This window comes from Pteropus vampyrus, unplaced genomic scaffold (assembly GCF_000151845.1).
Source record: "Pteropus vampyrus isolate Shadow unplaced genomic scaffold, Pvam_2.0 Scaffold1, whole genome shotgun sequence".
In the NCBI taxonomy this organism is placed as follows: Eukaryota; Metazoa; Chordata; class Mammalia; order Chiroptera; family Pteropodidae; genus Pteropus; species Pteropus vampyrus.
Window position 1 is genome coordinate 10,583,829 of NW_011888782.1, and position 12,211 is coordinate 10,596,039.

The window sequence follows — 12,211 nt, forward strand, 5'->3', positions numbered from 1 at the left end:
CACTAGTCTGTGTGACTGTTTTGCTGCCAGTACCATGCCATTTTGATTACTGTTGCTTTGTAGTATAATTTGAAGTCAGGCAGAATAATGCCTCCAGCCTCGTTCTTTTTTCTCAGGATGGCTTTGGCACCTTCTAGGTATTTTAAACATTTAATTTTCATCTCAAGCATCTTGTTTGTTTCTTGAATGACAAAATGGAAGACTTAATCCAAAAAAGATATAGACTCTCTGTGTGCTAATCCATTGACAAGGAGCAACAGTCTGATGTGTGGTTTTTTCCCTTCTGGATGGCTTTCCTCACCAGAGAAGCAGTGGCCAAAGCCCCAGGTTAGACCCATGCATGTGGTCACCTTGTACTGTGGAGGAAAGATGAATTAAGGCCACTGGTGGCAATGTCTCCTCTCTTCTACCTCCTAAGCCTTTAAAATGCCTTGGTCTAAATAAGCACAGCCCACCTGTATGTAACTGAACTCAGCCCTTTTTATTAGAAGTTGGTTTAACGATCTTCAGTGGCCCTTTGTGAACATGCGTCATAGAGATGTTGCCTCTATGCAAGTGGCTTATTAGATTATCCCTACCAATCACTGACACTATTGTTCTGGTTGGCTACGTATTGCTGCATAACAGACTACCTTAACACTTGGCTTAAAACAGCAACTTTTTTTTTTTTTCACTACTGTCGTGGGTCCAGAATTTAGGCAGGGTTAGTGGGGTGATTCCTGACCTTGGTGGTATTCATCTAGTAGCTAGTCTAGGGTAAAGGGTCCAAAACACGTCTGCTGCCTTGACAGAGTAGCTGTAAAGCCCCCCATGTGGTCTCTACGGAAAGGTAGATGGACTTTGCATAGCTAATGGCTTCTCCAGAATGAATGTTCCAGGAGAAGAAGATAGAAAGTGGAAGACTTAGGATTGGCCTCTGAAGTTATACAGGCTTAACCCAGATAAAAGGAGAAGGTGGATTCATGCGCTAGACCATGAATCCTGAGGACATGTTTCATTGGGTGGCTATCTTTACAGACTAGTCTCTCTTAAGAGTCTGGATAAAAATAATTCCTTCAATCTTAATATAGTTCCACTGATACTTTTGTAGTCCTTATAATTTGGCGCCTTGGAAGACACCCAGTTGTCCTGTGCCTTAATCAGGCTCTGTCGATCCTAGTAACCTATATTGGTTGTTCTGTGGGGTATGCTTGCAGTCTTCCCTGTGGGAATTTGGTTGACTGAGTTCATTTCAAGAGCTTGATTACCATGTGTGAAGTGATAAAAGAATCTGAGTTTGCAACACTGGAGCTCAGATCATCAACTGCACCCCCACTGCAATTGAAATTGAGCTGGAATACTCAACGAGGCCCAATTCATTGCCAGTTAGTTTAATTTGACCCCATGCTTAATATATAACTTCCTTCCAGTTTTACAAATCATTGTATTTCATATCTTAAATAATCATTGCACAGGATCTGCTGATTCTACTGTTGGATGCTAATTATTATTGAAATAGCCTTTTCCTGTTCTCCCTGCTTCAGTCTTTCCTCCCAGCAGTCTGATCTATTGTTAGTCTAGTTCTCCTTTAAAAATGCAAGACAGACCATGATACTTCTAGGTTTGGAGCCTTTCTCCTACTTAGTAAACTTCAAAGTTCTTATAGTGACTTATGAGGTCATATGTGATCTATACCTCCTTTTTTCTCTGTGTTCTTATATATTTGTTCATTCATACATTCATTCAGCAAGTACTTATTTAGTACCTATTATGTGCTAGACACTCATGTGCAGAGAATACAGCAGTAAACTAAGGAGAGAAAAATCCCTGTTTTTATGGAGTTCCCTTCTCACTCATTCTTCTCCATCCACGTTGGTCTCCCTGCTGTTCCTGAAGCATCTCAAGCATGGTCCCATCTCTGAGCCCTTGTGTTTGCTATTCTCTCTGCCTGGAAATGATCTTCTCCCAGAGATATCCACATGGCTCGGTCCTTCACTTCATTTAATTCTTTATGTTCAAATATCACCTCCACAGAGGCTATTTCTTGACCACTTTATAGAAAATAGTAGCAATCCCCATATCAAAATCCCTTCCCCTTGTTATCTTATTAATATTTATCACCGTAATGCAAACTATATATTTAATTGATAGCTTATTATCTGTCTCTTTCCACTAGAATGGAAAGTCTGTGAGGTCAGGGCATATATATATTATTTTATGTTGTAGCCCAGTTTGAACAGGTGGCTTTCAATAGGTGGCTATTCAATAAAATTTTGGATTTGGTAATGTGAATTTTGTTAATAGAAAATCTAATATCTCTTCAATGATTATAAGTCCCCTACTTATCTGTATTTTTAATTTAACTAGACCATTCAACTACAGATTAGATTGTATTTAGTGATTTAACCCCTTGTCCCAAGATTAAATACATTAGAACATATTTACCCACAGTAGCATAAAGAGAGAGGCAGGAGAAACCCTCCTTTGTGGTTCTACAGAATAAAGGCCTCATTTGTACTTCATTAAGAGCAAATATATGGGAGAAGGATCTTAAGTCATCATTTTAGATTATCCATATTTTCATATTTATGCATTATGCTTGCTCTCAATTTATTCTGTTAAGCAATGAAGCAGCAAATATTGGTTTACTTTAATTAAAATCTACTCAAATTAAACTAACACCAATTAAAGTTATATTACATTAAGTGGACCATCACACATCATGTAGTAACTATAACTATATAAATGGAGAACTGGCAGAATATATTTTTTTCTATTTTGTCACTGATGATTCTCAAATTGATAAACTTAGGCACAAAACACCACTTATTTGTCACTCGGAGAATTTAGATAATGCCTTGATATGCCATGCTGCTTATGTAGACAGATTCATTCAATCTTTTTTAACCTCAACTTTCAAGTACATAGAATTTTGAGTGATTTAAACAATATTAACTCAAAAGTGGAAAATGTAATAAGCTATGTTGGATTTTTTCAGTAGATCTGAAGCAAATAGAATAAACTGTAATCATTGTTTATGAAGGAAATATTAATATGATTGATAATTTCATACAGAATTCAAAAAAATCAAGCATGCAGGACAAATTCCACCTACTGTTTATTTTTTTTTGTTTAGCCTGAGAACTAAGAATGGTTTTTATGTTTTTAAATGACTGAAAAAAATCAAATGAAAAATATTTCATGACATGTGATAGGTACATCAATTCAAATTTCAGTGTCCATAAATAAAGTTTCACTGGAACGCAGCCACAGCTTTTTCTTTACATATTGTCTATGGCTGCTTTCTCATGAAAGTAGAGCTATAATTGTTTCATAAGATTATTTGGCTCCTGAAGACTAAGATATAAACTATCTGGATCTTTTCAGAAAAAGTTTGCTGACTACGATTAAGTACATCAATTTCCCCAAATTTAGTCAGTAGACCATGTGCATCAGAATTAACTGAAGGGGAAAAAAAAGTAAGTGCAGATTCTCCATCTCTGCCTGGACATTCTTGTTCAGTGGCTCTAGAGCAGTTTCAGGGCTCCAGCTTCTGGGTCTACAAGGGTCTGGGGTGGAGGAGTACACAGAATCAGAAGGATTAGTACTCACTCACTCCACATTGGGTACTGTAATTTGTCCTTTGAGTAAGTCAACTGTGGCATTGTTTCCTTGTTCATCATTTCTCATTCATTCTGTGTATTATTGTAAATAATATTTTCAGAAGGCAATTACTTTCGTTAGTAATGACAGTACACATTTTTCTGAGTTTATTTTGTTTACATCCCTAGAGTATCTTTAGTTATGTGATTATGTTAATATGGTAATTTAAATGGGATAATATAATTTATAAAATCTATAACATGAAAATTACAGATTAAACTACTTGTCACGTAGAACAGATTAAGTACCAATATTCATGAGCAAAACTATCACCAGTTTCTCATTAATTTAGATTTGAAGTGAGGATGGTGCTCAATCACGAATTATGTCTGGAGCAAAAGGAGATTGGGCTCACTTATTGAACAAAACATAGAAATCTATATTCCAGTGCATTAAAGCAAATATATTAACCACATACGCTGCATTTATCACTTTAAATTGAATCTAGGTAAGGACTTTTGACCTGAATTCTTTAAAACAGAATTTGAGATGCTACTAGGTACCTGAGGAACACTCATAGGCTAAGCACTTTTTAAATTCCTATTTTTGGATCTGTTTAATATTGCTATGACTCATTTATCATATGAAAATATTTAGACTTTATAATGTCATTGTTACTTTCTTCAGGGGTTAATTAGCAAAAGGCTTAATTTTAAAATAAAAATCTTTGCTTAGTGATGGGTTATATAGACAATAAGTAAGTGTTAAATAACTCAATATGATTTGTATGACTTTCTAAATAAAGGGGGAGAAAGTGAATACTAACTCTGTTCTTGCTATCTTGTTCTAAAATTGAGCTAGAAGAATACACACTATAATTCTGTAGATTTGTTTGTTTTTTAGGTGAAAAATTTCCGTTGTGATAAATGTAGATTCACATGCAGCAGTATGAAATAATAGAATGATCCCAAACACTCTTTACCTAGTTTCCCCTAGTGGAACTATATTGCAAAACTATAGTGCTATATCACAACCAGGATATTGACATTGATACATTCCACCTGTCTTATTCCTATTTCCTCAGTTGTACTTGTGATCCTTTGTGTGTCTATGTTTAGTTCTATACAATTTTATCACATATATAAGTCACTCCTGCTCTTTTATTATTTTTTAAATTGTTTGCTTGATATATCTTTTTCCATTTTTAAAATTTTAACTTATCTATGTTGAATTTGAAGTAAGTTTATTACAAACGACATAAAGTTGGGTCGTTTTTAAATCCATTCTTCAATCTTTGGTTTTTGATCGATATATTTAAATCATTTGCATTTCAGGTAGTTATTGATGTGATAGAACTGTTTGCCATTTGATTTATTTACTCTTTTTGTTTCCTCTGTTTCCCATTTCCGTGGTTTTCTTTCTTACCTTCCTATGGGTTACTTGAATATTTTTAGAGTTTCATTTTGATTTATTTATAATGTTTTTGAATGTATCACTTTGTGTAGTTTTCAGAGTGGCTTCCTGGGTATTACAATATGACATACACATGTGACTGATCACAGATTACTGGTATCAAACTTTTACCGCTCTGTGTAAAGTATGAAAACCTCACTTCCACTTAGTTCCTTTCTCTTCCTCACTTTTAAATATCATTATATTGAATATCAGATGGTTTTAATATTTTGTTTTAGTCATCAAATATGATTCATAAAACTCATGAGTAAAATGATAATTTAATTGTATGTATCTATATTTCTGGTTTTTCTGTGGTTCTTCCTGATAACTTCAAGTTTATTTCCTTATTTTATTTTTGTTTGAAGAACTTCCTTTGGACAATCTTTAAGGCTAAGCCTGCTAGTAACAAAAATCTTCTTATTTCCCTTCATCTGAGAATGTCTTTATTTCCCCTTTTGTCCTGAAAAAATTTTTTTCCAGTGTAGTGGGTTGAATGATGGTCCCCAAAACATATGTCCACATCCTAATCCCCAGAACCTATGAATGTGATCTAATTTGGAGAAAGGGTTTTACAAATGTAATTACATTAAGCATCTTGAAATGAAATTATTCTGGATTATTTAGGTAGGCCCAAAATTCAATCTTTATAAGAGACAGGATAAGGCAGAAAAGAAAGAAGAGGGGAAGAGAGAGAGAGAGGGAAAGAAAGAGGGAGGAGAAGACCATGTGAATATGGAGGAAGAGATTGGAGTTATGCAGCCCCAAGCCAAGGAATGCCAGGAGCACCAGAAACTGGAGAAGCAAAGAATGAATTCTCCCCTAAAGCCCAGAGGGAGCGCAAACCTGCTGACCTCTTGATTTTGGTCTTCTCCCCTCCAGAGCAGTGAGAGAAAAAAATTTCTGTTGTAAGCCATTCAGTTGGTAGTAATTTTTTGCAGCTGCCCTAGGAAACTAATATAGCTAAATATAAAATTTGTGGTTAACAGTTCTTTTTTTGTCAATATTTGAAAACTATTATGGCCCTTTCTTCTGGCCTCCATGGATTCAGATGAGAAATACGTTGTCAGTTCAATTTGGCATTTCCCTGTAGATACATGTTGTTTCCCTCTGACTACTTCTAAGACTTTTTTTCTTTGTCTTTAGTTTTCAGAAGTTCGATTATGATGTTTCATGGCATGGATATCTTTAGGTTTATCTTGTTTGGAATTCACTCAGCTTCTGGAATCTATAGGATTGTGTCTTTTGCCAAATTAGGAAAGATTTCAGCCATTATTTCTTCCATATGCTTTTAGCTTCACTCTCTTTCTCTTTTCCTCTGGAAGTCTGATGATGCAAATGCTGAATCTTTAGTTATTGCCCCACAGATTCCTAGGTTTTCATCTTTTTTTTCTGTTTTCTTTCTGTTATCAGATTGCAAAAATTCCATTTTGATGTCCTCAAATACACTGACTCCATCTTATTTTATCTCCACTTTACTATTAAGCCCATGCAGAATTTTATTAATTTTTGCTATTGTATTTTTCAGTTCTCTAATTTACACTTTTTTTTTTAAATAACCTCCCTTTCTTTGCTGAAATTTTCTATTTTTTTATTTATTCCAAGAAAATTCGTACTTGATTGTGGAGGCTTTTTATGACAGCTGCTTTAAAATCCTTGTCAGATAATTCTCACATCTAATTTATTTCAGTATTAGCATCAGTTGATTGTCTTTTCTTATTCAAGTTGTAATTTTCTTAGTTCTTGGTATGACAGCTGATTGTGTGTGTGTGTGTGTGTGTGTGTGTGTGTGTGTATGTGTGTGTGTATCCTAGACATTTTGTCTATTATGTTAAGAGGCTCTGAGTCCTATTTAAATATTTCATTTCAGTATACAGTCACTCTGTGTAGGTTTATTATGTAAGTCCTGGCTTATATTTGTGGCTTGTGGTCCCAATGACAGCTTAATTTTTGAAGTGTTTGTGGTGTTACTTTGGTCTGTTTGGTTTACCTAGTGTCACGGGGACCCCACTGGTCACTAACGATGCTGCCTAAAGAACTGGTGGGGAGGGTTTCTCCACACTGGGCCACCATGTTTCTTTCCCAAAGTAAAGGGAGTCTCAGGCTCACGAGGTCAAAGAGGCTTCCTAGGTCAGGGTCCTGTAGCGATGGTATTATTCCTGCTGGGGAGATGGAGAGCATTTCTTAGGCCAGGAGCTTATTGTGGCAAGATCGCCCCCAGTGATGCCCACTGGCTATCCCTCTGTCTCTGGGTGGGGTAACGGAGTCTCCGGCCTGGGGGACTATGAGATTCCTGGCCAGGCTTGGTGTGGTGAGATCCCTTTCGGTGCTGCTGGGCCCCCTTGGAATCTTTTGGAGAGAAGGGGATTATCAGGCCCAGCAAAGAAGGACCATTTGCTGTTAGTGGAGCTCTCAGCCATTCCCCTTTCCAGTGATGCTGGAGGCTTGTTGTCGGGGGGATATATTTGATCTGTGGGAGCAATAAACCTTCCTAGACTGTCTTCCTTTGCTAGTTTGGGGTCAGAAAATATTAGATCTGAGTCATCTTTTTTGTTGAGTAGAGGAATGTAAGACATCTTGCTGCTGACCTCTTGATTTTGGTCTTCTCCCCTAGTTCTGGGGTCTCAAACAAGTTTTTCCTCTAGTTCTGGGGTCCCAAACAAGTTTGACTTCTTCTTATAACTTTTTCGATATTTTATTATTTCCAGGGTTTTGCTAGGCAGTGAGGAGCGGAGAGAAATGGGTTTATGGCATCTTGTTTGGACTCAAAGTCTTACATAAACATTTTATTCAAATATAATGCATTTACAGAGAAGGAACACCCTTCATTATGATCTATATCCCCCCACCATGCACACAAAAAGATATGTTAAAGTCCTAATCCCCAGTATTTCAGAATATGGCCTTATTTGGAATCAGGGTTGTTGCAGTACTTATTTAAGATGAAGCCCTAATGGAATATGGTGAGCCCTTAATCCAATATGACTAGTGTCGTTATGGGAAGAGGAGAAGAGGCACAGAGACACAGACACACGAAGGGAGAACATCATGTGACAACAGAGGCAGAGGTTGAAGTGCTGCAGCCGAAAGTCAAAGCATGCCACGGATTGCCAGTAAACTGTGCAAAGCTAGGATGAGGCAAGGAAAGTTTTCCCCTACATGTTTCAGAGGGAACACAGTATTGCCGATACCTTGATTTTAGACTTCTAGCCTCCAGAACTATGAGACCATAAATTTCTGTTGTTTTAAGTGGCCCAGTTTGTGGGACTTTGTTACAGCAGCCCTAGGAAACTAGTGCAGCCTACATTTTGAAAGTCCCTTCCAGCCATAGAAAGTAGGGTGACTTTGAACAACTGAGGGACCACATTTTCCTAGTCTATAACCAAATTAAGTACTACTAGCCATTATCAATTATTTCTAAAGGAGGGAACACAGGACAGTAAGTCTCCTACATGCTTCTTTTTATAACATTTTCTATTTGAACACCTACTTTCTATGATGCATGGTTAGAGGACAAAGCCTTCACTGCTGCTTAGAAAACTTTTATTCATCTCTTGCTGATTCCCTATTTTCCCCACATCCTCCCACCCCCAACCCCCCCAAAGAAAATTTCTCCCACACTCTGCAAATTATTAGTTTCTCCTCTTCTAAGCAAACTCTCTCTAGATGACCTGCCCTCCTACTCATTTTATGAAATAAAAGCTATATAAAATGATTCACCTCAACTCCTCTCCCATCATCTCCAAAGAAGTGCTCAAATCAACATTGTATCTCCTCCCATATCTTTGTGCAAACATTTGTCTTTGAAAATAAAACTCTGCTTTGGGTCAACTGGGCCCATCTGGAGGGAAAGTGTTAGGTTGTGAAAAAAACATAATTTAGGCATACTTACTGGCATTTCTGAATTTCTAGATTTTTCATCTATAAATGAAAAGTATAGGGTTAGATTATTACTTATGGTGACAGACAAATCAAGGGACAGCTGGTACTGGAAGACAGAATGTCTGTCCAAGAGAATTCGGGAAGTCATAGACCATCTCCTTGCATTACTTCAGTGAGTTTCTGGTGGTAAGCAGTGAGACAAGAAGGGAATCAAGATGGAACCAGAAATCTTTGGAGAGCTAGTCCAGGTGACAGGAAAAATGTGTGCAAAATGAGATGCAAGAATGAAGAAACTCAGTAATAGTCAATTTCATAGTTATGCTCTATTCCAGCACTGTTGTATAGAAATATAATGTAAGGCACAAATGCAAGCTGCATACATGAAAAGCCACAGGTGAAATCAACGTTATTATTGCATCAACAATACTATATCACGTTCTTTTTTTATATTAAGTCTTGGACTCCTGTGTGTATTTTTCGCTTTCATCACATCTGAGTTTTATGAGTGACATTTGAAGTGCTCAATAGCCACAGGTGGCTAGTTTCTACCATACTGAAGAGGTAGGTCTCTATAATATACTATCGGTGACTTCTGGTTGTGTACACATGACCTCTTTCAGTCAGCACTTAACCATTTATTATTCCCCCTATTCTAGGTTTCTTACTTCCTGCCTTTATTACTGAATTTTCAGCTTCACGTCTGCTCTTAGATTCCAAATTAAGTTTTTATAAGGACAAAAATGATGCCTGTTAATCATTTCTTACCTTAATAAAATCAGAATATAAAAGAAAATACAGGAACAAAGCCTACAAATTGTTTAAAATACAGATATATTTGTATAGCATTTTATGAATTACCATGTATTTTTGCTACCATGTCTTATTAGTATTTCCATTTGCTTCCTAGAACGCCTGAGGTGTTGACATTTCCAAAGCTAAAATGATAATTCTTCCTTTCTGTACTTGTATTTTTATGTATTCCTGAGCTAAAGAGCACTGTAGCACCATTTGCTACAGCAGCCTGCCTGGGAGACAACCTAGATAACCTATGTACCTCAACTTCTCCCTTCTCTTGTCTCTAAACCCCATACCTAATTAATCAACAAGTCCAGCTGATACAACATTTTAAATATGTCTTAATTGTGGATGTTTCTTTTTTTTTTTTTCATCCCATTTGTTGGTTGAGCCCACATAATTTCATACCTAAATTATTACAATGTTTTTGTAATTGGTCACTGCCACTACACTAGTCCCTTAATCCATCCTCTATAATCTTCTTTCTAAAACACAGATGTGTTTATGATGCCTCCCTGTATGAAATTTTGATGACTTCATATTTTTTAGACTAATGCTTCTCTAAGTTTAATATAAATTCAAATAATTGGAGTATCTTGTTAAAGTGCAGATTCTGATTTAATAGGTCTTGGGCCCCGAATTCTGTATTTTGAAAGGTTTGATAATGCTGATGCTTGTCCATGGACCATATTTTGAGTAGTAGTGGACTAGAGTAGTAGTCCCCAACCTTTTTTGACACCAAGGACTGATGCTCCTATGAGAACCTGATGCGTGATGATCTAGGTGGAGCTGAGGTGGTGATGCTAGTGCTGGAGAGTGGCTGCAAATACAGATGAAGCTTCACTTGCTTGCCCACCACTCACCTCCTGCTGTGCAGCCTGGTTCCTAACAGGTTACCTACCAGTACCAGTCCGTGGCCTGGGGGTTGTGGTCCCCTGGTCTAGAGGATAAAGTACGCACTCTCTAGAATGACATTCACTGAGCTCTTAGGATCTGGGCTCTATATCTACTCTCAGTCTTAAAAAATATTTTCCTTCATCTCCAATCAGCCTAAGCTGTTTATCTACTCTCTAGACTCTCCAAACTAAGTCATTCATTTTTGGCATGTGAAAAAAATTCACTTAAGCTTGAACCCCAAATTTAAAATGTTAGCAACTTTTTCTGTCTAACCTCACAAGCCCATCACTAAGCAACTGAGACAGGATAGGCAACAGATTCCGACCTCAGCATCCATTCTGCCCTCTTGTGGCTTTTGCTTTCAAATGAATCTAAGGAAAATTTTTGGTGAAGTCTTCACAATTCTGTTTATTGCCTGGTCCAGTTTCGCATATGGTGGGTTGGAGTTGGAAATTGAGGGAAGAACTACTCCAGCTCGCTAAGTCTAGCACTGTAGAAGCAGTGTGATGGCCTGGTTCCCTTTGGGGCTGTTCCAGACAGCACTGTGAAGTAGGTGACATCTCTCTGGACAATGCTCTCATCTCTCTTTTTAAGACCTTTGTCCTTTGGTCCTAGGCAGCCAATATGGTCATGTCGACTAAGATTTTCCTCAGTTTTGCTTAGTGGACAGGCCTTCCTCCTTTTCCTTTCCAATCAAGGTACTTGGGTCAAGTTCCTTATTCAATTCCCACTCCTTCCCTATCCACATACCATATTCCTCATACTTTTGTTTATTCATGTATTTGCTAGTTTTCATTCTAGAAATATTTACTTAGTAACTGTTATGTGCCCAAATTTGTGTGCAGTATTAGGGATGAAGGAGATAGAACTCCTATACCGAACATTGCTAAAAGGCTATGAGTGAGACAGACAGTTAAACAATTAGGGTAATATGTTACAGAAAAAAAGAAAGCCAGGGTGCTTTGGGAGCCTGTAGCTTACCCTACTCACCTGGAGTTCTGATAATGTAGTTTACCCCAATATGTTAATATTTGAGGTTACTGTGTCACAGCTCCCACTGGCATTGCCATTTTCAAAATCACTATTATTCTGGTTGTTAGTTATTATTTTTTATTTTCAGAAAGCAAATATTTCAAGTACATTATAGTTAAATAAGTTTACTGCACATTAATTTGGTTGTAAAAAAATGGAACCTGGCCTGAACTACTTAAGCAAAGAGGAGAAAGCCATGCATAGCTGTGGGCAGGGTTGAATAGTCAACCCAAGGGAAAGCCAGGTATAGGTGAATTCATGAACTGTAAAAAACTAGAGGCTTGAATATCATCCTCCTTTCCTTTTATCACCATGTTTCTTATCTATGTTTCTCTGTACTGTTGCTATCTCATAGCTTTTGCCATCAGGCAGTGATGGATAATTTTTCCCAGTTACAATATCAAGAACTCAATGATCATTTCTGGACTAATTATGTGTGGCAATGGGAAGGAGCAGGCATCTTCTACTGTGGCCATGTACTGGGTCAGGTGAGAAGGGCACAGTTCCCAGGAGAAGGCAGGGTGATGGGCGCATAATACAATAAATTTCTATTTGCTATGCCTGGCAAGCA